A 21,412-nucleotide genomic window follows, 5' to 3' on the forward strand; every position below is an offset into this window, starting at 1 on the left:
CTATTCCCATATAGGCCATTACAGAGTACTGAGTAGAGTTGCCTGTGCTATATAGTAGGTCCTTATTAGTTATCTATTTTATATATAGTAGTGTGTATATGTCAATTCCAATTTTCCAATCTATCCCTCCCCCCCTTACCTCCGGTAACATAAGTTTTTTTAAAAGGCATTATATTATTTATTTATTTAATATTTATTTATTTATTTGACTGCGCTGGGTCTTAGTTGCGGCACACGAACTCTTAGTTGTGGCATGTGGGATATAGTTCCCTGACCAGGGATCGAACCCAGGCCCCCCTGCACTGGGAGCATGGAGTCTTAGCCACTGGACCACCAGGAAAGTCCCCACAAGTTTGCTTTCTACATCTGTAACTCTATTTCTGTTTTGTAGGTAAGTTCATTTGTACTCCTTTTTTAGATTCCACATATAATCATATAAATATGATATTTGTCTTTCTCTGTCTGACTTACTTTGAAATCGGGATTCTTAACCTGAGGTTCATTGATGGGCTACAGATGCTCTAAGAGCTCCCAGAATTTAGGTGTAAGTATTTAAGTGAATGCTCATTTGTATATATGAGAGGGAAGACATTCCATAGCTTTTGTTACATTCTCACATGGTTCCCTAACCCAAAAATGGTTAGTAAGCAATGCAAGAAAATGTTGTTTACAGAGCTCTACCCACTGCATAACAGGCTCTTTCACTTGGGTGTCTTAGCACCTTTCAGTTTTCTGGTATATCTTTCCCCTTACCAGCCTCCAGAGGCTTTCTTTCTGTTTAAACCTGAGAGAAGCCTGAACAATTCTTTTCCCTCAGAGCCTCCCGTCATTCTCTCCTATATCCTACAAACTCCAGGATCCATTCCTCAAGGGCCAGAGGAGCCCCATAGCAAACTATCTTGGAGTCCCTAGTGGGCAGATGTGGAACTAGAGTGTGTGCAGGACTCGGCCTCACAACTGCCATTTCTGTCCCTAACCTCTTTAGGCTCCAGAAAAATAGGAAGAAAATAATACTTGAGGTGCAGCTCTGGAAAACTCATGAAGTGGTCCTGAATGACTGAAGTTCAGTAGATTCTGCGTTGGGGAATGCAAATTTAATTTTCAGATTGTCTTCTGGTTTACACTTTATGTTTTAAATGTATTATAAATATATCATACAATACATTCTACCTTGTGGAGTATCCAGTGATTTAGGTGAGCTGTTGCAATGATGTATTGTTATAAAAGATGTTAGTATCAGAATTTATTTATAAATAGAACTCTCTAGTCATTCAGACTGGTTTTTAACTCATATGAATGGATTGCATAAATGGGAAAAACTGTAACTTTCAAGTTTTTCTTATACATGTGATGCTTCAATATTTGCATTCATCTTAGAAACCCTTCAATAAATTATGACTTGACTCATTTATCCAACTCAAAATATATTCTGTTAGGGTAGGCTAACTGCTGTAACAAACATCTCCAAATCTCAGTAGCTTAATCCAGTAAAAGTTTATTTCCAGCTCACCTGAAGTCCAAATAGGTTATTCCTGGTTGAGCAGCTCTCCTGGTTAGCTCTTCTGCAAGTGACTCTGAGATAAAGGCTCCTTCCATCCCGTTATACCATCATTTTCAACATGTGGTTTCTCATGTCCCTACAAGGGGGAAGAGAGTGTGAAAAACACAACCAGATTAACTACCCTCACCAGCAAGTGAAAACATCACTTCTGCTCACATTCCATTGGCCAGAAGCAGCTCAGAGCCCCACCTCAATTTATGGGGACTGGGAAATATAGCGCCTGGCCAGGCAGCTGCTTCTGAGCAATAATCATTTACTTTATTTATTATTTAATTTTTTATTTTTTGGCTGCACATGCAGATTCTGGGATCTTAGTTCCTCGATCACGGATTGAACCCAGGGCCACTGAGTCCTAGTCACTGGACCACCAGGGAATTCCCAATAATCATTTACTTTAGAAGGGGAACAGAACTCTTTGGTGGATAAGTAGCCATCTTTTATATTAATATGCTAGTCTTTTAACCGGTCATTTCAGTGTAACTGCCTTCATATTATTTATTTCTCACTTTCCAAACAGCAAGTGTTATGTCTTTGTAGTGTAAAGTGTGGATGAGACCTTCATATGGGAAACAATTTTGTCATAATTGTTGAGCAAATAAAAATGGGATTAAGCCATCTAGTTTTATACATTTATTAGGGAATGAAGTATATTTTATTTATTCAGTCACCCAACCCCCTAGAGAATTGTACATTTGAGAAAGATGGAACATTAGCAAAGAGGAAGATTAGCAAAGAACAAGAATATGCATATCTTATTGGGTTCATTCTCGTAGTAATTTAAAACTACTTCCAGGGCTTCCCTGGTGGCGCAGTGGTTGAGTCCGCCTGCCGATGTAGGGGACACGGGTTCGTGCCCCGGTCCGGGAAGATCCCACATGCCGTGGAGCTGCTGGGCCTGTGAGCCATGGCCGCTGAGCCTGTGCGTCTGGAGCCTGTGCTCCGCAATGGGAGAGGCCACAACAGTGAGAGGCCCACGTACCACAAAAAAACCCAAAAAAACAAAAAAAAACCCCAAAATAAACTACTTCCAGCTGCTGGCAATAGGCAAGTATGAAAAATTTTTTCTTCTTCTTCCAAAAAAAAAACAAAAGCAGTCTTCACCATGGGATGTATTACACAATCAAATGTATGTGTCACTTTTATTTGCTCTTTAAAGATCTTAATTTTTTTGAAAAAATATTTATTTTTGGCTGCGTTGGGTCTTCGTTGCTGCGTGCGGGCTTTCTCTAGTTGTGGTGAGTGAAGGCTACTCTTCGTTGTGGTGCCGGCTTCTCGTTGCGGTGGCTTCTCTTGTTGCAGAGCACGGGCTCTAGGTGCGCGGGCTCAGTAGCTGTGGCTCGCGGGCTCTAGGGCACAGGCTCAGTAGTTGTGGCACACGGGCTTAGTTGTTCCATGGCATGTGGGGTCCTCCCGGACCAGGGCTCGAACCTGTGTCCCCTGCATTGGCAGGTGGATTCTTAACCATGGCACCACCAGGGAAGCCCTATTTATTTGCTCTTAAGGGAAGTTAATGTTGTAAGGTTTGGATCTGTTTATTTTATTTGCTTGAAGCCATTTTGTGCCTAGGAGGGTGCCATTTGGCTCTATTCAGCATCCGACAGCTAGAAATGGAGAATATCGAGTGTGAAGGATCCCAGTACTTAGCTGGAGTCATGGAGAAAGTGGTCCACAACTTTAGTAGTTACACTAACTATACAGGCATATCTTGTTTTATTGCTCTTCGCTTTACTGTGCTTTGCTTCATAGATACTGTGTGTTTTACAAATGGAAGGTTTGTGGCCACCCTGTATTGAGCAAGTCCATCAACACCATTTTTCCAATGGCATTTGCTCACTTTGTGTCTCTGTGTCATGTTTTGGTAATTCTTGCAATATTTCAACCTTTTTCATTATTAGTATATTTGCTATGATGATCTGTGTTCAGTGATCTTTGATGTTACTATTGCAAAAAGATTCTGACTCACTGAGGCTCAGACAATGGTAAGCATATTTTGGCAATAAAATATTTTAAAATTAAGGTATGTACATTTTTAAGACATAATGCTATTACACACTAAATAGACTACATTGTAGTGTAAATATAACTTTTACAGGCACTGGGAAACCAGGACACTGGTATAACTTGCTTTATTGCAGTATTCACTTTATTGCAGTGGCCTGGAACCAAATCCACAATGTCTTCGAGGTCAGCCTGTAGTAGTGTTTCATTTACCCATTACTAGTTGAGACTGGGCTGTCCCACCTAAGGAAGAGGTCCCAATAATGAATATTTACCATCTTTTAAGTCCTAATTTATTTCTTTTAAAGTTACATTTTATGGTGCCCATGTAGGAATTAAAGATGCACTAGAGCAAAGGTCAGCAAATTATAGCCATGGGCCAAGTCTAGCCCACTGCCTGTTTTGTAAAGTTTTGTTAGAACGCAGCCATACTCATTGATTTACATACCGCCTATGGTTGCTTTCACACTGGCAGAGTTGAGTAGCTGTCACAGAGACCGTATGGCCCACAACACCTCATGTATTTATTTAGTATCCCTTTATGGAAAGTTTGCTAACCCTTTCACTAGACCCTTAAACCCTTAAAATTAGTATAACTTGGTTTGAGCTAACTCTGCTCCTACTTAGGATTTACTTAATCTCTGGCCCACAGTTCGCCATCATAGTGAGGATAATAAAACCTACCTATCGAGGTAGTTAAAGTAGACTTTAAGTGATCTTGGGCAAGTTACTCAGTTGATCTTCTAGTTAGCTATCTGCCAGTCTGTCTTCCAGTAGGCTTCCTTAGACCAATCCATTTCCAATTTACCATGTATAAGAATCATCTGAGAACGCTATTAAAATTCAAAGATGCCCACCCTCATTCCCTAGGTCCTGATTCATCAGGTCTGGGAAGATGCACGTGTAACAGGCACCCCAGATTCTGATGCAGGTGGCCTGGACTTCAAGTAACTCAGACCCTTGTGGCAACTTGTCTTTGGGTCCCTAGAAATAGTTTCTCTGACAGCTCCAGATATGCTTCTTGACTCAGCCAGAACTGAAGCCTTGCCTACTATATAGGAGAGCTTGGAACCAAAAGGGGACTGCCCAGCGGCGTTAGTCATCAGCATTCTGAACATGTGCAGAGAGACCCAGCAGTGGGCTTATCGGATAAATCAAATTATTGACTGCCTGACTGCACCTATACAGCCATCTGCTGCTTTGCTTTCAAATAGAAATAATGATAGGGAAGTTGGCACTGGGGCTTCAGAGAAAGTGATTGGTTTACGTTGTAGCTCTGTATGCCTCTTGATGCTAAGAGGGAACAAATTAAAGCTAAAATTAGCAGTATAGCCCTGGGTTAGCTGTCTCTTTTTAAAAATCAAGATAAAAGTTAATAGCAGAAGAAGTTACCATGAGAGGAAGAGCCTAAGTCCAGGTGCTTTATAGGTGCTTTAAGAACGGATGCTGATTTAATGGTTTGTAATTTCCTTAATCTCCAGAATGTATTACCCTAGGTTATGTGGTTTGCTCACTGAAGCCTTTGTTTTCCTCCATTTGCTATTCAAAAACTGAGTAAAGAGCTGCAAAGCCAGTAATGAATAATGGCAAAATCCCCTGGCACCTGTTGGGTTTTAATACAATATGGAAAAAAGTGAGACCCCCCCCCCGCAAAAAAAAGTCCAAAAACAAAAACCAGAAAAATAAAAACTTGAAGGAAGAATCAAAGAACCTCACTCTTTCAGTACTTACTACGAGTGGAGCTGTGTTGCTGTTCAAAAGCAGTGTTAAAATTGAGGTTCAGGTGCCTTTAAACATTTCCGTCTTTGCTGCCCTGCTGAAATAAACCTGGGTGTTTGATTGGATGTAAGCCAGGGTATTTTGTACTCTGAAATGTAAGTAAAGTAAACACTTTATCATCCAATGAAGGACTTAACAGCTAATTAGATACCTTCCTGTTGGGAGATGTCTTGGGAAACTGATTTCAAAAGCATATGCTAATAAGGATTTAAAGAATCCTATGTAAGATTATCAAAGGATTCCTTTCAATAATGAGTTCCCTTAGACCCAGGATATTTTAATATATGATTAGAATTACTAATCATTCATTTAAGGGAGCCCAGCATTGCTGGGAAGTTAGGAATACCATCAGGGAACATGTTCTCAAGAGGTTGCTAAATAAACAACCATCTTCTGTTTTTATTAAAATGATAGCTTTAGATCATTCCTTTTCTTCCCTGCAAAATATGCAACAGGTCTAATTTATCTCTACACACCAGAATTTCTTTCCTTCCTATTACTAAACCCTCGAGAAAAGGCCATTTTGAAAAAAATAAGGCTTCTGTCTTTAAAAACGGATTATTTTAAGAAAAAAAAAAAAAACGGATTATTTTGATATACCAAAAACTAATTGTCTTGATGCTCAGTGCATTTCTGTCCTTTTAAATCCTAAATTCACAAATTTATATTCTTCCCTTGGTATTTAAAGACTCAAGAACACTAACACTGTGCTTATAATTGACTGTGTTAAAAGTGACCATGTTTTTGTGTCTGAAAGTAGAACATGAAATATTGTACCAGATTTTGCCCGAGGACTTCCGTGCTGTTTCTTATTATGTCCTTCTCTCCCCAGCCTTTGGAATTCCCTTAATGTCAGAGACATTAACTTTGAGGGTAAGAGAGTAAATCTTAAGAGACGTAGTATTTGCTTTGAATTTACCAGCCAACTAAAGAGGATGGATGTTAATGTCTCAGGTGTACAAGGTGTACTTCTTGTTAGTGTTAATGAAAGCTGTGTATATAGTGGAGAGAAAACATATTCCCCAAATCAGTAAACAGACAGAAGCTATGATGGACTTTTTTCTTTTTTCTTTTTGGCCATGTCACACAGCATGCGGGATCTTTAGTTTCCCAACCAGGGAAAGAACCCGTGGCCCCTGCAGTGGAATCGCAGAGTCTTAACCAATGAACCGCTAGGGAAGTCCTGGATTTTGTATGAAAAAAGCAATGTCAGAGGCTATTAGGGTATTTAAGTGAAGGGAAAAATTCTATGTTATAGTACTGAATCTAAAAGGAAAAATCAAAAAGAATGGATACCTCTATGGGTATAACTGAATCACTTTGCTGTAACTGTAAAATCATCTGTAACTAACACATCATTGTTAATCAACTATACTCCAATATAAAATAATTTTTTTTAAATTTTTAAAAATTAAAAATAATAAAAAAATAAAAGGAAAGACCAAGTATTGATTGTAACCTAACCAGGTACCATAAATCCACAGCAACACTGTCTCAGCCCCACAGAATAAAACTGAGTAAATGAGCATTCATTAAGTTTGAGTATATTGTTGCCCTAGGATCAGGGAGGCCAAACTGTTTTACTCTTCTCTGCAAAGCCTAATCTCTCTACCTGAAAAATAATTTGGGAAAAAAAAATTTTAAGGTCAGTGACTCTCTCTTGGCCTCCCTACATATTTGTCTTTTTCTTTTTTATTAGCATTAGGTAATGTATCTTAAAACCCCAGGCCTCTACATTCAAACCTGGCTGAATTACCTCTCTTGCACAATACAGATGCCCTTCAGGAGAAGTCTGTTTCGTGGGAGACTGGCAGGCTTTAAAGAGAAGAGTGTGACTTGGCTGCCAGGAGGCTTGGGTTCCAATTTCATGTCTGACAGCAGCCTTTGTGCCCTCTGCCGAGTCACCTTCTTACTTCTGTGGCTTTCCTTTTCTTTTCTCTTAGAAAGGTGACCACTGGACTCATGTTTCAGATGGGTCCTCACTGACTAGTCCCCTGCCCCCATGGATTTGAGGCCCAGAAAAATTGTTTAGCTTAACAAATTATTATAAGCCAAATACCCTTATAACAGCCACGCCAGTCAGGAAATCGAACTTTGCCAGTCACCCCAGAAGCCCCTCCTTGGGTTGCATCTCAATCATAACTCCCTCTCTCCCTCCAAATTAACTACAGGCAGTCCTTGCCTTACATGACACTGTGGTACTATAAAGAAATGCTGAAATCCTGATAGGCTATCTTAATAATCAGTGGGAGAAATAGCGATTGTTCTGAGACCTTTAAATGTTTGGCCAGAACATTAAAAACTCTTTTACTGTCTGTTATAATTGTAGAGGGAAATGAAAAAATACTAAAATTTAGTATGCAATAATTTAAAACATTAGCAACATTGAGAATTAGACTTTTATTTCTTTGTAAAATCTTATCAGGAGTAGTTTGGTTTGCCTTTTCCCATGCTATAATTTATGATACAGAACAAGCATCTTTTCTTTTCAAAATTTATTCTATTGAAGTATACTTGATTTACAGTGTCATGTTAATTTCTGCTGTACAGCAAAGTGATTCAGTTATACATATATATACATTCTTTTTCATATTCTTTTCCATTCTGGTTTATCACAGGATATTGAATATAGTTCCCTGTGCTATACAATAGGATCTTGTTGTTTATCCTTCCTATATATACTAGTCTGCATCTTCAACAAGCATCTTTTCTATGCCTTGATGAACTTTCATACTCCTGTAGAAGTTTGGATCAGTTTCCAACATTTTATCCTTTGCGTTTTCAGTGTTGTGAAGTATCTGCAGGAGTTCCTTTAATGTGGACTTTTTGCAGCATCATTTCTTCATTCTTTTCATCTCCACACTTTCGTCATTTATGGCGATCAGTTCCCTTCATTCAATTCCTCTGGCTGCACATCTAGAGGCTTCGGGTGGTAGCGCATCAACTTTCCCACAGTCAAACATTTCTTCTGTGACTCCATCCTGTTCCATTCAAATTTCACTTCCAGTGTTACCACTTTTGATTTCTTTGCTGCACTTTCTTCTTTGTTGGCTAATTACCTATTTTAATTGTTTATTTTGGTAAACTATTATGTGGGTTTTTCATGGGGAGACAAGAAGACAACACAGATACACGGTTTGCTGTCTGTGTGAACTGAGTAACAAATGAGTGACCAGTCACTGACAGACTTGGAAAGATGTGACATGATTGGTCACTGATCATGATGGTCATCTATTAATTACATAGTGATTCGTAGACTGGAGTGCTGTTAGTGAAGTTTGTACCTCATGCAGTTTCTGAAAGTTAATTCACCATGGTAAGTGAGATTTGAGCCGTGTTGTTGGAGGACTGGTATAATTTAAACTGTGGGACCTGAAATTGTGCACATTATAATCGTGTAAAGTGAAGGCTGCCTGTATGATTTGCTGTAGTAATCACTTTCTTGTAGGTCTGGACACTATGGTTTAGTGTTGTTCCATAAAATGTTTTTGTTATGTCTTCTAAGTCTTTCTTTTTTTTTTTTTAATCTGTGGGTTTCCCCTCTGTATTAGTTTTCCAGGGCTGCTGTAACAAAGTACCACAGACTGGGTGGCTTAAACAACAGAAATTTATTTTCTCACAGTTCTGGAGGCTGGAAAATCTCAGATCAAGGTGTTAGCAGATTTGATAAACAACAAGGTCCTACTTTATAGCACAGAGGACTATATTCAATATCCTCTGATAAACCATAATGGAAAAGAATATGTATATATATATTTATATGAGAATGTATACATATGTGTAACTGAGTCACTTTGCTGTACAGCAGAAATTAACACAACATTGTAAATCAACTATACTTCAAAAAAAAATTTTTTTTAACTTAAAAAAAAAAGATGTTAGCTGATTTGGTTTCTCCTGAGGCCTCTCTCCTTGGCTTGCAGATGGCCACCTTCTTGTTGTGTCTTCACATGGTCTTTTCTCTGCGCAAGTGAACTCCTGGTTTCTCTTTCCCTTCTTATAATGACACTAGTACTGTTGAATTAGGGCCTACCTTAATGGCCTTATTTTAACTTAATTACCTCTTTAAAGGCCACATCTCCAAATATAGTCATATGAATTTTGGAGGGACACAGTTCAGCCCATCACATCTTCTGTTCCTTTCTTTTCTTTACTACTTATGTATCAAAATAGCTGGGCTTCTTGACCACTGGTTATATAAAACATAAGCCATAATCACATAAACTTTTTATTAAAGAGTTAAGATCATTCATGAAGGGCAACATTGAAAATTAGGCCTGGATTATGTTGGGTAAAATTATGTTCCAGTTACTAAGGATATATAACAAATCACCCCCAAACTTGGCATCTTAAAACAGCAATAATCATTTATTATCTCTCAAAATCTGTCAGTCAGGAATTAGAGAGTAACTCAGCTGAGAAGTTCTGACTCTGGTCTTTCAATAAGATTGCAGACAGATTTAACTGGGGCTACAGTCATCTGAAAGTTTGACTGGGGCAGGAGTCATCTTAAAGATGGCTTGCTCACTTGGCTGGCACATTGGGGATGGCTGCTGGTGGGAGGCCTCAGTTACTTTCTGCATGGCTGCTTGACTGTCCTTATGGCATGGCAGCTGACCTGAGTGAGTAATCCAAGAGGTCAAGACAGAAGCTGCAATGAATTGTCATTTTCACCATGTTCTATTGGTCACAGAGATCCAGTCTTGATTCACTGTAGAAGGGGACTCCACAAAGGCATGAATATAGGAGGTATTGATTATTGGGAGCCATCTTGGGGACTGGCTGCTATAAATTGGATGGGTAAAAAGTGTCGTACTTTTGGGAAACCTGTTTGTAAGTCTCTACCTTCAAATGCTGCTTATCTTACAGGCATGTCATCAAAGTTAAACATTATTAAATGCAAACTTTCTACCTCACACTTAATGAGTTAATATTTTTAAGAGTTTTCAAGGTAATTTTTTATGATCAGTCTCTATGTCTGACTAAAACCATTATATTAATCCAAATACATACACTTACCTATTAGTAGATTTTTCTTTGGCTTGGTCATTCATCTGAGATACTGGTCTTTTGTTTTGTTTTAATTGGAGTATAGTTGCTTTACAATTTTATGTTAGTTTCTACTGTACAGCAAAGTGAATCAGTTATACGTAAACATATATCCCCTCTTTTTTTAGATTTCCTTCCCATTGAGGTAACCACAGAGCACTGAGTAGAGTTCCCTGTGCTATTCAGTAGGTTCTCATTAGTTATCTGTTTAATACATAGTAGTGTATATATGTCAATCCCAATCTCCCAATTCATCTGCCCCACCGGAGATACTGGTCTTAAATGGTGGGATCAACAGCCTCAGATATCACATATGCCTTTATGTGAAGTAGGAGACGTTACTGGAAATGACAGAAGAGCATGTGCTATGGAGCAGGAAGGATATATGAAGGAGGGGAAGCAAGTTGAACAGGGGTGAACACGAGTAGTATGGAGGGTATATTAGTTGATGGGACAGAACAGAATTGGTGTGAGATGAAATTTCTTATGACAGGTTGTAAACTTGTGCAACAATATTTATTCTGTGCTGTCTGTAGGAAGATATATAGTTACCTAAGTGATTTAGCAGTATAAAGTATGAGATTCATGGCTTTATGTTAAATCAACTTATGTCCGATATAAAGCTGATGCTAATAATTTAGGATTAACATTTTTTATTGAAGTATAGGTAATTTACAATGTTGTGTTAGTTTCAAGTGTACAGCAAAATGATTCAGTTATACACACACACACACACACTCACACACACACATATTCTTTTTCAGATTCTTTTCCATTATAGGTTATTACAAGATAAGGTATTGAGTATAGTTCCCTGTGCTATGCAATAAGTCCTTGTTGTTTACCTATTTTATATATAGTAGTGTGTATGTTAATCCCAAGATCCTAATTTATCTCCCGCCCCCCCACCCGACCCCTGCTATCCCCTTTGGTAACCATAAGTTTGTTTTCTATGTCTGTGAGTCTATTTCTGTTTTGTAAATAAGTTCATTTGTGTCATTTTTTTAGATTCCATAAATAAGTGACATCGTATGATATTTGTCTTTCTTTGTCTGACTTAGTTCACCTAATATGATAATCTGTAGGTCCATCCATGTTGCTACAAATGGTATTATTTCATTCTTTTTTATTGCTGAGCCATATTCCATTGTATAAATACCACATAGGATTTAAATTTTTTTAATTGCCCACATTCACTCATAACTCAGTATCGTTGGTTAAATAAAGATGTTTTGGGTTCATTCATAAAGGAAAATTAGGAACATTAGTAAAATATGATGAGTTTAAGCCCCATAACGTGTTATAGTTTGATAGGACTTCACACAGCTGCAGAAATGAGTGTAGTATCCAATCCGAACTCTTGTGAATAGAGTATTAGAAATGATGTTATTGAATCTTTACACTCCTGGAAGTTTGTCTAATAAATTGAGTAGTTGTCGCACTGAGTTTCCTACAATTCATGTCATAAAAAATAACTAAAAACTAATATATTTGTATTCTCCCTCACTCCACAGGCTCATTAGAAGTGACTGGTTGCTAGTTTCAAAAATGTAGTGAAAGAAGTTTGCAGAGTTTGTGTTCATTTGGGATCAGGCTGTTTTGCAGAGTCAAGGTTATTGAAATTTATTTGTGGCAGAGATGGGTGAATAATGAACAGTTCTTTCTAGACACATAATACAAGCTCCCTATTGGCTTCTATCTGTCTGCCTTAGGAACAAAGATGTCTCTGTGCTACGGGGTAAAGACCTGGAGTGAAGTGAGTACCTGGCAAAGGCTAAGAGCACATGTAGGGCATGGAACCACGAGGACTCATCATGATGACTAGATTGCTTATGAAAAACCAATACTTGCAAGTTCTGATTGGAGTGGGCTTCACAAGTCTGTGTTCTGTCTTTCATATGTAGCATAGGTCTGTTGGATAAGGCAGTAAAAGATTGTCTTTGGGCAATTCCTATAACAGACTTTCTGTTTCAACTGATCTCTTGTTATTTGAGCCTTTTATTTATTTTTAGAGACATTTTAAAACACAGAAAAGTACATAGGCACTCTGTTCATTGACCACCAAGATCAGTTTTTAGTTTTCAGTATCTTCCTGGTGGGAATTTAATTTCCTGCTTCACAAAATATTATGCTCAGCATAAGGTCTTTCAGCTTGTGGGAAACAGGACTAGTAAAGCGAAGAACAATGATCCCTTCCAAGACTAGCTTTTATTTATGGCTGTAGCTTCTAATTTTATTTTAGTGCTTTGTAAACTCACCAAATCCCACTGCTTAACATTAGCAATAAATTATGCCTTGTTTACTTCTAAGATGGTCTGGAGCTTTTAGTGTAATCGATTGGCTGCCTGCTTTTGCACATCTGCAAATGGTTATGTTATACACTGTCAAACCCATTCCAGAGTGGTGAGGAAGAAGAGAAAAAGAAAAGGATTCTTATTCTCTTCTTAAAATGATCTTTTCTTCTCCATATAGGGAATTTGGATAATTCTGAAACGTCAACCACTTGATGTGGTTGGTTTTTTTCATTCGTTGTCCCATTCAGTATAGAGATTCATGCCCTTCACTTCTGGGAAATTTTATTCTATCATTTCTTTGATAATTCTCCTGTCCTCTTACTCTGTTTTCTCTTTTAAAACTTCTGATATGCAGAAGACCTATTGAATTGAGCCTCTCTTTTTGCTTAACTTTTCTGTCTCTATTTCTGCCTCTGTCTTTTGGTTCTATTTCCTGGGAGATTTTTTTTTTTTCGGTACACGGGCCTCTCACTGTCGTGGCCCCTCCTGTTGCGGAGCACAGGCTCCGGACGCACAGGCTCAGCGGCCATGGCTCACCGGCATGTGGGATCTTCCCGGACCGGGGCACGAACCCGTGTCCCCTGCATCGGCAGGCGGACTCTCAACCACTGCGCCACCAGGGAAGCCCTGTGGGAGATTTTTAAAACTTACTTTCGTTTCTTCTATTGAATAAAAAAAAATTTTGTCAATAACATTTTTATTTCCAAGAAATCTCTTTGGTTCTCTGATCATTTTTTTCATTTTAACTTGTTCTATAATACTTTCATTAATCTCTGAGGATACTAATGCAAGTTTTTTGTTTTTTTTTTTAAGTTCTTATCTTTTTTTTTGGCCACACAGCATAGCATGTGGAATCTTACTTCCCCTACCAGGCATTGAACCCACCCCCATCTGCAGTGGAATACTGGAGTCTTAACTGCCAGACCGCCAGGGAAGTCCCTTAAGTTCTTGTCAGTTACCAGAATTATCTTAATTTACTCCAGGGTTATTTCTTCTTGTTTACTGTGGTCCCTCCTTTTCATTTTGGAAGCTTTCCTTGAATGTCTGGTGGTCCTTGGTTTTGTGTTCATGTTTAAGACTAAAAGGCAATTGGAGGGTCTGTGTGCAAAATTGTAGAGTATATGAAGGTCTTGTCTTAGAAGCTGTTCAAATTCTCTAGAGAGGAAACATAATATTGGGGGGAAACCACCGACGAATTAATACAATATGATATCAGTTTTACAAATTGAAAAATAAAACTAAATGACATATGGCTTGTGGTTATATACATATGTGGCAAAACCATAATAAAGGCAAAAGAAAGTAAACACAAAATTCAAATGGTGCTTACACTTCGGGGATATGATTGGAGTGGAGCATAAAGAATATCACTGTTATTGGTTATGTTCTAGTTTTTAAATTGAGAAGTGAATTTTATTATGATCTTTATTCCTATGTGTATGTAATATAATATTAATACAGTCTTTTATATGTGTCAAGTATTTCATAATAAAAATGAGAAAATTTGAAGGGAACTCTTTGTATCCCATCTTGTGAGAGCAGATGCTTGACTGACAGTATTCTGTGCTTGGAGTTGGAGGGCTGACTGTTAATAATCATGACCCACCCTTTCAGCTCAGTATGCAATTTGAGAAATGACAGGGCTAAATGAATCAGCACAAACAGGGTGGTTATGCATAATTCCTTTGGGGTTGTTCTTGGCACCATGCTCCCTGACGTCCTGATGTGTATACTGGTCACGGATTCTTCCAGACACCATCCAGTCTTCCCAGTGACGTGTAAGAGATGCCTCCACCAGCCCCTGAGTACCTGCTGGTCTTAAATTTCATCCTTTGCCTTCTGCAAGGTGCCTCAGGCACTTTTGTAGCACCTTTACTGCTGTCACTACACATCTCTGTAAGCCATTTGGGGTTAAAACTGTTCAGCTGCACATGAAATAAAGGCAGAAAGAAACCTCGGTGGAGTAAAGGAGCAGCTGGGAGACAAAGCACAGTACCGTGGTCAGTGCTCATTGGTGAAAGCTCATGGGCGGGGCATGGCTGGGAGGTGTGCATCTTCCCTCCGCTCCCTCAGCACCGGAATGATTCACCTGTGTGTGCATGGGGGTGTGCATAGTTTTTAATATTGAAATGTGTGAGACAGAAGGGTCATAATGAGTCAGTGTGTGTGGGGCACCACTAACCAAGTACAACTGTAGACCTTCAATTTCTCCCCAGTTTGTGTTTCTGTCCACCCCAGTGCCAAGTGGTTCTAAGTCCCAAACCTCAGCAGGGTTTTGCAGGGCAAAATTGTCCCTTTCTCAAGTGTCCCCCTCTGTAAACACCAAGCTGAGGCTTCTTTCCCCTCATACAGAAGTTACCTCTTCTCCACTGTCTTTCCATCTTCCATAACTGTTGAAATCTCTCCTTTGCTTTTGGCCACTCCGTGTTCTATTCCTTAATGTGGCTTATCTTTATTCTTTTTCTCGCACGTTAGTGGGGTCTTTGTTGGGAGAGGATATAGGGGAGGTGTTTAATAAGCTTTCTTTTTTTCTGCCAAGAAATTAAAAAAAATTATTAAAATTTTTTTATTTTCTTTTTTAATTGAAGTATAGTTGATTTACAATGTTATATTAGTTTTAGGTGTACAATATCGTGATTCAATAAGCTTTCTTTTTTTAAAAAAATTTATTAATTTGGCTGCACATGTGCGAGATCTTCATTATGGCATGCAGGATCTTTTTAGTTGGAGCACGCGGGATCTTAGTTGCAGCATGTGGGCTCTTAGGTGTGGCACGTGGGATCTAGTTCCCTGACCAGGGATCGAACCCAGGCCCCCTGCATTGGGAGTGTGGAGTCTTAACCACTGGACCACCAAGGAAGTCCCCAATAAGCTTTCTTTAATCAGAAAACAATATTAACATTATGAGGAATTTTGTCTCCCCCTATCCCGTGGTTTTTTTTTTCCTTTAGCTTCATTGAGGTATAATTGACAAATAAAATTTTAAGATTTTTGTTTTTTGGTAAGATATTTAAAGTGTGCAAAATGGTGGTTTGATATACGTAGACATTGTGAAAGGATTAACATATCCATCACCTCACATGTATCTTTTATTGTGTGTGTGAGAACATTTAAGTTCTAGTACTCAGCAAATTTCAACTACATGTGTTATCAGCTGTGGTCACCATGTTGTACATTATTAGATCCTCAGACCTTATTCATCTTATAACTGAAAGGTTGTACCCTTTTACTGACCTCTCCTTGTTGCTCTCACTCTCCAGCTCCTGGCAGCCTACTCTCTTTCTATGAGTTCAGCTATTTAAATATCTGTCTATTTATTTATAATTAAAAAAAAAATTAAGACTCCATATATAAGTGGCATTATGCAGTATTTGTGTTTCTGTGACTCATTTCACTTAGCATAATACCCTCCAGGTTCATTAATGTTGTTGCAAATGACAGGATTCCCTTCTTTTTTAAGGCTGAAATTTATTCCACTGTGTATGGAATAAAATATTATATATATATATATATATATATATATGTTTTCTTTAGCCATTCATCCATTAATGGACACTTAGGTTGCCTGCATACCTTGGCTATCATGAATAATGCTGCCATGAATATGGGAGTACAAATATCTCTTGGAGATAACTGATTTCGTTTCTTTCAGATATATGCCCAGAAGTGGGATTGCTGGATCATATGGTAGTTCTATTTTTAACTTTTTGAGGAACCTCCATACTGTTCTCCATAGTGACTGTCCCAATTTACATTCCCACCAACAGTGTACAGGGGTCCCCTTTTCTCTGCATCCTTGTTATCTCTTGTCTTTTTGATGATAGCCATTCTAACTGGTGTGACATGATATCTCATTGCAGTTTTCCCTTATGATCAGTGATGTTGAGCACCTTTTCATATATGTGTTGGCAATTTGTATGTCTTTTTATGAGAAATGTCTATTCAGGTACTTTGCCTATTTTTGAATTGTGTTATTTGCTTTCTTGCTATTGAGCTGTTTGAGTATTTTATATATTTTGGATAACTTGCAAATATTTTCTCCCATTCCATAGATTGTCTCTATACTTTGTTATTTGCTGTGTAGAATCTTTAGTTTGATTCAATACAATTTATTTCTGCTTTTGTTTTCTGCACTTTTGGGGTCATATTAGAAAAATCATTGCCCTGACCAATGTCAAAAAGATTTTCCCCTGTGTTTTCTTCCCCTATGTTTTATAGTTTCAGTTCTTACATTTAAGTCTTTAATCTATTTTTGAGTTGATTTTTGCATATGGAGTGAGATAAGGGTCCAATTTTATTCTTTTGATGAAAACAGAGTCTTCGCAACTCTGTTTATTGAAGAGACTGTCCTTTGTGTGTTCTTGGCACCTTTGTTGAAGATCAATTGTGGATTTATTTCTGGGCTCTCTATTCTGTTGCACTAGTTTATATGTCTGTTTTTATGCCAGTGCCATGCTCTTTTAATTATTATAGCTTTTTAGTACATTTTGAAATCACATGGTATGATGCTTTTAGCTTTGTTCTTTTTGCCCAGGATTGCTTTGATTATTTGAGGTCTCTGGGGGTTTCATGTGAATTTTAAGATTGTTTTTGGATAAATCTTTATAATTGAAGGAGCTTATATTAATTAGACTCATTCCTTGGTGAGGCAATCTTTTGTTAGTTTCACTTTTGCAAAACAAAGATTTGATAATGTATATTTACATACTGGAGATATGGCTCAATCTAATTTATCAGTTAGGTGCAAAACCACAGTCCACCAGTAATAGTGGCTCATCTTTAATAAGCTCTGGGATAACAGAATAAAATATTCCTTCCTGAAATGTAACTGAGGAGAACTATTATTGGTCCCTGAAGTTAAAAAGCTGTCATTGTTCTTTAATAAGATAATTTCATCACTAGTGGTGATATTTTATCTAGTAGTCTAAATTCCTACTTCCACCAGCAGGAACTTCACTTCTTTTTAACATGATCAAGTGTCCAATTTTAGAACAGCAGATGGCTGGAGCTTGCTTTATACTGATTAGTAATATTTTTTCTTCTAATGTACAGAAAACATTTCTTTAGTCCCTAGCAACTTGATCATCTGTGCACCCTTACAGAAATCTCAGTGTGCCCTATATGGCTCAGAGTATTATCTACAAGCACTTACATCTATCAGGCTTTTGTTTGGAGGCCAGAGCAGGAATGTCACCTGATACGCAGGAAAAGGTCCTGTAATCTTGCCTATTCATACGTGGCACACCATAGTCTGTCAAGAGTCTTTTGTACTTTAACAACACCTTTCCAAGAACTTACGTTGCTTCCATCTAAACTAACTTGAAACTTCCTTAGGGGAAAAATAGTATACATTTCTGTTTGTGAGGGAAACAGAAAATACTTTATTTTATACTGGATTGTGAGTTAATATGTCTGGGTAGACCGTTACTGGCCAGAGCTGGAACCGAACTCAGGTTTGGCTGCTCATTGCTCTGGAGTCAATGTTCCAGAGACAAGGGTTGGTGAAAAAAAAAGATGCTTTATTCAGGAAGCCGGCAACCTGGGGAGATGGCAGACTAGCATACCCTAAACCACCTCCCAGTTGTTGGTTAGGGGGCAGAAGGTCTTAAAGGGGAGTTTCAGGGGTGCACAGGCAGTGGGGGGCCCTCCGTGCCGAACAGCACAGTCAGTTCCGACAGCCGTCTTGAAACGGGTCACGTGGTGGTCTAATCAGCATCAGCGTGATTGTTTTAAGCACAGTTACTCCTCAGTTCCAGGGTTGATCTGTTCCCATCTCCCTGAGGCCAGTTCTTGGAATTGCGCAAGGCACAGACTCCGTACTGCTCAAGACAGAGCAGCTTATGTCATGGCTACAGCCTGGTCATCCTGCAGTTAGCTTTTTCCCTCTGGTGGCAGTTTTAGTATCTGCAAAACAACTCAGGAGTGTGCATCAGACACTGTTATCTATGTTCTTCAGGGAGGAACTAAAGATTCTGTGACGCTGTTGTCCTAATCATTCACTGCTTGAGCCTGCTCTTTTGTGACTCAGGGGAGGCCTGGGAAACTGTGGCTTTTCTACAAACAAGAGACAGGGGACATGGAAGGGCTTTTGTATCTGGAGGGCCCCCCTCCAAGGTCTGGCTCTGTTTCAAGACCTCTGGGAGTTATTTGTGGGGGACCCACCTTGGCTTTTAGGAGCAGGAAAGAAGCAGTCAGGGAATTGTCATGGCCTGGGAAGGGAGCAGAAAAGTGTACCAATTGGAGTTTGAGTTTTTGAGAATGCTGTGTGTTTGTGTGTGTTGAAGGGAGGGAGAATGGTGATAGAGGAATAACTAGATGACTTTTCAGATAATCTGAGTGAAAACCTAGAATGAAAAGGGACAGCCTGGTGAGATGGGAGAAAACATCCAGCTTCACCACCTGTCTCCCAGTATGCTCTGAAAATTCTGGCCCGCAAAAGATCCTCTTTCTTTAAGAATTTGTAGTGCATGTAATTATAGATTATCTGGCATTTTACTTTAAATTATTTTAAAAATGTGAGTCACTGCAAAGTGGTTTAGAGATCAGGCTCTGGAGCTAGGTCAATTTAGGACAAATCCTGGCTTTATGATGTATTAGCTGTGTGACCTGGGACAAGCTACTTAACCTCTCTGTGCCTCAGTTTCCTCATATTTAAAATGAGGATAATAATAATATCTACCTTGTTGTTTTGTTATGGGTAAATTACTTAGCCAGCAAAATTAGTACATATTCATTGTAGAAAAGTAGATAGTGGGAATTCCCTGGCGGTCCAGTGGCTAGGACTCTGTGCTTTCACTGCTGAGGGCCCAGGTTCGATCCCTGGTCGGGGAACTAAGATCCCACAATCCAATGAAAATAAAAGGAAAGAAAAGAAGATAGTATAAAAATTAGCAGAAAAGGAGATAAGCATCTTCAATCCTTCCACCTATAGGTAACCCCTATTACTATATTGGTACATACCCTTAAATGTTTTTTGTGTGCAACCTTGAGATCATACTTTTCATGTTATCTTGTAACTTTTTCCCTTAATAATATATCATGAGCATTTGCCCATACTTTTCAACATCATATATCTAAAATAGAACTACATTGATTGGATAGGTAGTTTTTAGTTTATTAAAGTGTTCCCATATTGTTGAAGCTTTAGGTGGCTTCCAGATTTTCACTTTTACATGAAATGCTTCAGTATACATTTTTGTATGTTAGTCTCATTCTTGAAGTTATTTTCCTTGAAGAGAAATGGAATTGCTGAGTCAAAGGGTACTCGTTTTTATTTTTAAGGCTTTTGACACATATTGCTAAATTGCCTTCCAGAAATGTTCACTAGCGATGTGTGAGAGTTTGTTTTCTTGCCTTCTTGTCAGTAGGGATTATTCTAATTTTTTTACATTCAATTTTATAGGTAAAAATTGTGTCTTCGTTGTTTGATTATGAAGAAGACTGAACATTTGTGTATGTTTTTAGCTCTTGGATTTCTTTTTCTTCTCTCGTGTGTGAAGTACCTGTGTATTCCTTATTCACCTTTTTTTCCCCTGAAGTATTCACTTTCTTGTAAACTTTCAATTTGTAAGAGATCTTTATGTTGAAAAGCTATTGTTTGGCTTCATTAAGATATTTTTCCCCCAAGAAGTAAAATTTCAACAACTTTGTTAATGAATCTGATACTCTGAGGTTGGTCAGTTAAGCTTCATCCATGAGGTCTCTAAGAGAAAAACTACAAATCAGTTGATATTTATGATTTTATAGTACACAGGTATATTATTTATAGACACAATTGGGAAGTCTTTTTTTTTTTTTTCCTTCTGAAAATAGCAAATACTTGCTGGTGAGTTGATTTACTGTTTGGAGTTTGCTTTGTAGGTGGAATGTACTTCATTCTGATTAGGTATTGTGAATCCTGTTTTGTGCTATACCTATGATATCATTTTTTTTTTTATCGAAGTATAGTTGATTTACAATGTTGTGTTAGTTTCTGGTGTACAGCAAAGTGATTCAGTTATATATACATATATATACATATTCTTTTTCATATTCTTTTCCATTATGGTTTATTATAGGATATTGAATATAGCTTCCATTTGCTATACAGTAGGACCTTATTGTTTATCTGTTTTATATATAGTAGTTTGTATATGTTAATCCCCCCAAAGTATGGAATGCCTCACGATTTTGCATGTCATCCTTGCACAGGGGCCATGCTAATCTTCTCTGTATCATTCCAATTTTAGTATATGTGCTGCCGAAGCGAGCACTATACCTGTGATACCTTGATGGAGTCCTGAACTATTTACTGGACACTGTCTTGGTATTTTGTTTATTTATTTATTTATTTATTTTTTATATGTAAAATATATAGAGATGAGATTTCTTTTTTTTACATCTTTATTGGAGTATAATTGCTTTACAATGGTGTGTTAGTTTCTGCTTTATAACAAAGTGAATCAGTTATACATATACATATGTTCCCATATCTCCTCCCTCTTGCATCTCCCTCCCTCCCACCCTCCCTATCCCACCCCTCTAGGTGGTCACAAAGCACCAAGCTGATCTCCCTGTGCTATGCGGCTGCTTCCCACTAGCTATCTGTTTTACGTTTGGTAGTGTATATGTGTCCATGCCACTCTCTCACTTTGTCACAGCTTACCCTTCCCCCTCCCCATATCCTCAAGTCCATTCTCTAGTAGGTCTGTCTTTATTCCTGTCTTATAGGTTCTTCTTGACATTTTTTTTT

The 21,412-nt window shown here is 38.2% G+C and overlaps 1 non-coding gene across 1 annotated transcript; it reads right to left on the reverse strand.

Annotated features, from left to right (window-relative positions):
• Positions 1-20,826: 20,826 nt before the first annotated feature.
• On the reverse strand, positions 20,827-20,933 carry LOC115802064 (U6 spliceosomal RNA). The gene has a single exon (XR_004022444.2). It is a non-coding gene; the product is annotated as a U6 spliceosomal RNA (small nuclear RNA).
• Positions 20,934-21,412: the final 479 nt, after the last annotated feature.

This window comes from Delphinapterus leucas, chromosome 12 (assembly GCF_059928025.1).
Source record: "Delphinapterus leucas isolate spDelLeu-1000000601 "Yukka" chromosome 12, BTC_Dleu_Yukka2, whole genome shotgun sequence".
NCBI lineage: Eukaryota > Metazoa > Chordata > Mammalia > Artiodactyla > Monodontidae > Delphinapterus > Delphinapterus leucas.